The 6040-nt window shown below is 47.9% G+C and overlaps 1 long non-coding RNA gene across 1 annotated transcript; it reads right to left on the minus strand.

Annotated features, from left to right (window-relative positions):
• Positions 1 to 2714: 2714 nt before the first annotated feature.
• LOC110130064 (uncharacterized) lies at positions 2715 to 5989 on the minus strand. Its single transcript, XR_002311712.2, has 3 exons — positions 5901 to 5989; positions 3186 to 3259; positions 2715 to 2928 (listed from the first exon to the last, which is right to left on the minus strand). It is a non-coding gene; the product is annotated as an uncharacterized lncRNA (long non-coding RNA).
• Positions 5990 to 6040: the final 51 nt, after the last annotated feature.

The following is a 6040-nucleotide window of genomic DNA, read 5'->3' on the forward strand; positions in this document are numbered from 1 at the left end:
ACTCCTTGGGAGCTCAGTTCAATTCAGTTCAGTTCAGTTCAGTCTCTCAGTTGTGTCCAACTCTTTGCGACCCCATGGACTGCAGCACGCCAGGCTTCCCTGTCCAACACCAACTCCCGGAGCCTGCTCAAACTCATGTCCATTGAGTCCGTGATGCCATCCAAACATCTAATCCTCTGTCATCCCCTTCTCCTCCCCCTGTCAATCTTTCCCAGCATCAGGGTCTTTTCCAAGGAGTCAGTTCTTCGCATCAGGTGGCCAAAGTATCAGAGTTTCAGCTTCAGCATCAGTCCTTCCAATGAATATTCAGGACTGATTTCCTTTAGGATGGACTGGTTGGATCTCCTTGCAGTCCAAGGGACTCTCAAGAGTCCTCTCCAACACCACAGTTCAAAAGCATCAATTCTCCGGTGCTCAGCCTTTTTTATAGTCCAACTCTCACATCCATACATGACTACTGGAAAAACCATAGCTCAGCATCCTGTAAACAGGAGGCGTGATGACTTCATACTTGTTCTCCCAAGTGCCATGCTGAGTCCAGCGTCTTCCTGCTCCCTAGAAAATCTGACTTGAGGAATTCTGGAAAAAGGACCTATCAGAGTGCATTGGTTAGGGGGCAGTGATGGAAAGAGGCTTGGGGGTATATGCCTGGAAGCCCTAAGTTGCAGTTCCAGCTCCCCATAAGTCACTTGGGAACCTTAGGGCTATCTCTCCCACTTGTCTCATCTACCAATGTGTCCATTCATCTCCATCTCACCCTAACCAATGTGATGCCACACATGGCCATTAAGCAGCTTCCTGGGGGCCTGCAAGGAGACCCAGAGCTGAACGGCTATAGTTCCTGTCCTTGGAAAGTTCACTTCGAACAATAACTATGGTTTTAAATGATCGAAAAATGACTGAGGGCATGATTTGTAGTGAGGAAACGGATGGGATTCAGGGTAGGCTGCCCCCAAATATGCCACTTTGGCAAATTGATTATTTTGAATTAAAGTTTCTTGGGGAACAGTCAGTGGGAGAACACTTGTCCCCTTGAAAGCAGGAAATAAATCTCCCATGTGAAGCTATTCTCTGTGTACCAGGACGAGAGGAGAAATCCTTATCTCCAGAAACGTGAAATGCAAGGTCTCAAGGCCAAGAAGTCTGCCTAAACAAACTCTGTTACTCCTTCATTAACTTGCTACCCAAGCAAAAAGCCCTTTGTTTTGTCCAATCTTCACAAATAATTGTTTCTTTGTCTGCAAGGTATAAAAGCTGCCTGCTTTGGTCACTTCTTTGAGATTCGTATGTTTGGGGCTCCCATATGGATGAAATTAAATTAGATTGTTTTTCTCCTGTTGATCTGTCTTTTGCCAATTTAATTCTATTAGACCAGCCAAAAAGAAGCTAGAAGGGCAAAGGGAAATTCTTCCTCTCCTAGAGGATCAAGAAAAATGCCAAGGGCTTTCATTTGCTAAGGGGCTTTGAAGATGGAGCAGAAGTTCACTGGTTAGGCATGTGTGGGAACAACAGGGACAAAGATGGAGGCAGGAAACACATGGTTGTTTGAGAAACTTGAAGCAGTTAAGCTCAGGCTGAGCTGGGAAGGGCCTTGGAGGGTCTGCCTACTTCACAGGGTTTCCAGGAAAGGCCTTGGCATCTCGTACTGACATGTTTTTACCCACAACAGCAGGACACTTCTGAGGGCAAGTGGGCAAGCTTGTGGGTTCCCCCAGCAAACAATTCTCCAGTCTTCTGCAGATACCAATGGGGCGCCCTGTAATTTAATTCATTCTAACACTAACCACTTGGAGTTTGTGCAGACCCCACAGGTTAAGAGGGTTTCCCAGGTGGCGCTAGTGGTAAAGAACCTGCCTGCCAATGCAGGAGATGTAAGAGACGCGGGTTCAATCCCTGAGTTGGGAAGATTCCCCTGGAGAAGGGAATGGCTACCCACTCCAGTATTCTTGCCTGGAGAATCCCATGGACAGAGGAGCCTGGTGGGCTACTGTCCACAGGGTCGCACAGAGTCACACACGGCTGAAGCGACTTAGCACACACACATGCCACAGGTTAAGGGTCAAGTGCCACAAGACTGCCCTCCTTTTCAGTTGCAAGCAGAGGGTCCTCAGGTTTCCCACATTTCTGTCCAATTTGGCTACAAATCAGATTGACCCCCTCCTCCCATTCCATAATTTGCTGTAACAGCTCATGTAACTCAGGGCAACATCTCACTATTGCTGGTTTATTACAAAGGACACAAATAGCCACATGAAGAGGTACAGAGGTAAGCTCTGCTAGGGTGCACAGAGAGCAGAGCTTCTGTCTCCATGGAGCTTGAGGTGTGCCACACTCGCAGCAAGTGGACGTATTCAAAACCCAGAAACTCTCCGAAACCCTTCACTGAGGCTTTTTATGGACGTTCTATTATCCATGGCATGATTGACTGAATCATTGGCCACTGGTGATTAACTCCCTTTCCAGCCCCTCTCCCCTCCCCTCGGGTGGAGGGTGGGGGCCCTAAAGCTCCAGCCCTCTAACCACACGGTTGGTCCCTCTGCAATCAGCCTCCTTCCAGAAGTTATCTAAGACCTTCCAGCCACATCGTTCATTATCTATAAACTCCAGTACAGTGGATAAGTGCTTGCTATAAATAACAAGATGCTCCTATCATTGCTGTCAGGAAATGTCCAAACTCTTTTATTATTTTTAATTTTTAAAAACTGTTTATTTTGTTTTAAAATATTTATTTGGCTGCACAAGGTCTCAGTTGCAGCATGCAGGATCTTCGCTCATCATTGAGGCATGCTGGTTCTTGTGGGATGTCATGTGGGATCTAGTTCCCTGACCAGGGATCGAACTCGGACTCCTTGCATTGGGAGTGGGGAGTCTTAGCTACTGGACCACCAGGAAGTCCCCAAAACTCTTTGAGAAGCTCTGTGCTAGGACCTGGGAAGAAGATGAAGAGTCGGAAGACTGGAGTTCAAATCCTGACATTTCTGCTGGCTGACTTGCTGAATTCGAGTTTCCTGCTTTATAAATTAGGATGATTACAATACCCATCTCACCAGGTTGGAGTGAGAAGTAAATAAATGTATGATGAAAAAAGATCCAAGTTCCTGGCATCCAGTAGGTGCTCAATATGTGTGTATTCTCTTTTTAAAACATTACATTGTAATCTGAATGTAATTAACATCAGCACCTACCATAGGTCAGGTCTTCCTGTGACATCTCATTTAATCCTTGCAGTTATTCGGCCAGGTAGGTTATAACTCCCATCCTACAGAGGACACTGAGGCTCAGAGAGGGCAGGTGGCTTGTTCAAGGTCATACAGGTGACAGGATATGGGGCAAGAATTAGAAAGAAGTGGGCTGGACTCCAAATCTTAATTCTTTTGACTTTTTCTCAATTGACAAACCACCAGGCCTCTCCTATCTTCACTGCAGAGACTGCACATAGCCTCCTGGTATTCATTTCCCAATCCTTTTTCTGTAACAGCAACTTGTAGTTGATCACTTTGTGGCTCCATCCAAAGCCTTCATTTCCTGACCTCCTTTTCACCAAGACCAAGATGTGGTCATGGGGCTAGATTCCAGCCATTGAGATGTAAGGAGAAGCGTCATGAGGCACCTCTGGGGTCTCCTTAAAAGAGAAGGGAGATTGTGTGCCAGGCTCCTTTGTCCATGGAACTTTCCAGGCAAGGACACTGGAGTGGGTTGCCATTTCCTACTCCAGGAGATCTTCCCAGCCCAGGGATCAAACGTCTCATCCATCTCCTGCATTGGTAGGTGGATTCTTTACCACTACTGCCACCTGGGAAGCCAGTGAGATTGCATGTGTGCATGCATGCTAGGTCATTTCAGTTGTGTCTGACTCTGTGTGACCTTATGGACTGTAGCCCACCAGGCTCCTCTGTCCATGGGGATTCTCTCGTCAAGAATACTGGAGTGGGTTGCCATGCCCTACTCTAGGATCTTTCCTGACCCAGGGATCAAACCCTGTGTCTCTTATGTCCCCTGCATTGGCAGGCAGGTTCTTTACACTAGCACCACCTGGGAAGCCAGTAAGACTGCTTACAAGTAAATGTTAATTTGAAAAAAAAAAAAAAAGAGGAAGCAAATGCCATCTTCCTACTTTTCTCGTTCCTTTCTGCTGGCTGAACTCAGATGAAATGGCTGAACTCAAGGAGCCACCTTGGGCCATGCAGAGTTAGCTGTGTTGGTAGGACAGCAAGGTGGTGAATCACCATCCCAGTAATAGACTGCCTCCCTCTTCCCCCTTCTGAATGTCAGCTCTTCTCTACTAAGCCTTTCTTTCAGCTTTTAAACAGGCTCAAGTTTCTCCCAAGCTAAAAAAAAAAAACCGTCCCTCAAACCCATGTTCCCTTCCCTCCCTCTCCTGAATCCACCAACTGGGAAGACCTATTCTCAAGGTCTTCGTGTCTCCATTTCCCTGCCACTCCTCAACTCACTGCATCTGGGTTTCTGTCCTACCATTCCATCAGAATTGCCTGGGTCAAGGGCCTGGGACGGCTAAATCTAATGGGTTTTCTTTGGTTATCTTCTAACTGATCTCTCGGAGCATGCCATGTTGCCGCCCATGCCCTCCTCACCCTTGGTTCTGGGGCACCTGTTACCCTTGCCTCTCCGAGTGCTCACTTTCTGTTGTCTTTGCTCGCAAACCCTCTGCTTTGAGCTCTAGTCCTCTCTAAGGAATGATCTGATTCCTTTTCTTGCATGTCTCAAAAGCATCTCAAACTCAACACGTCCAGGGAATCCCGTGGCAGTCCGTGGTTAGGACACCAAGCTTTCACTGCGGAGGTCCCAGGTTCAATCCCCAGTCAGGGAACTAAGATCCCACAAGCTGTGCTGCGCAGCCAAAAACAAAGCAAAAAAACAACAGAAATAGCATCAACACGTCCAAACTGAAAATTCTCCCTCTCCAGAAGCCTAGCTGTTCTTGCCAGAAATCTGAATCTTTGACACATCTCTTCCCATCATCATCCAAAACCAATCCATCGTCAAGCTTTGACAGTTTCATCTCCTAAATAAAGTCCACCCGAAGGCCATCAGCTGATTCAGGCCACTCCAGGGGCTGTTGCCTCCATCTAGTAAACAATCTCCTATCTTTTCATCTCCACTCCAATCCTCTTCTAAACACCAGTTCTGCACACAGTAGTCAAAGGAATCTTTCTATCAACAGGGTCCTGTCAATGACTTGCTCAGAAGTCAACAACTTGCCTTTGTCCTCCAGATGAATAGCCCAACTCCTGCCTGGGCCAGCAGGGTCAGAGTCCGCCCTCTTAACGCTTCACTTCACTCCTCCTCCCTCTCTGTTCCCGCCTCCGCGGGCTTGTGTGACACCCACGCTTCCTGAGCCCACCCCTCCCTTTCCTCGCGCCACTAGCGGTACCCTCCTGCTCTTCCTTGTCAGTTAACGTGCCACGCTCTCATGCCTGCCACATCCATAACTCTCTTCCCAGCAAGTAGCACCATTCGAATGACTTCCATATATTGACGTTGTCCTCCCCAATTAAAATGTTAGCTGTTTGAGGGCCTGTCTTGCTTGCTGCTTCACCCCCAAAGTATCAGGCACAGTCATCCAAAGAATATTTATTGAGTTTATGAATAATTCGCCCGCCCCCAACCCCACGCGAAGAGCCCACTCATTGAAAAAGACCCTGATGCTGCGAATGATGGAAGGCAAAAGGAGAAGGGGAGGGCAAAGGATGAGATGGCTGAATGGCATCACCCACTCAATGGACACGAGTTTGAGCAAACTCCCGGGAGGCAGTGAAAGACAAGGGAAGTCTGGCGTGCTGCAGTTCATGGGGTGGCAAAGAGTCGGACACTACTAAGCTACTGAAGAACAACAGCCCCCAAACAGCTCATAAAGTACCCCAAACTTTTAGGAGCCCCACCTGACACGGATCCTGGAGAATGCTTGCAAATAAAGGGTGAGCGGCAACCGCAAAAGGAAGCGCGCTTTTTCCCGCTTTATCCCCTACAGCAGAAAGGACTCAAAAGCGCGCCTGCGCATTTCGCTTCGCTACGGCCCCCC

Source organism: Odocoileus virginianus, chromosome 23, assembly GCF_023699985.2.
Source record: "Odocoileus virginianus isolate 20LAN1187 ecotype Illinois chromosome 23, Ovbor_1.2, whole genome shotgun sequence".
Classification (NCBI taxonomy): domain Eukaryota; kingdom Metazoa; phylum Chordata; class Mammalia; order Artiodactyla; family Cervidae; genus Odocoileus; species Odocoileus virginianus.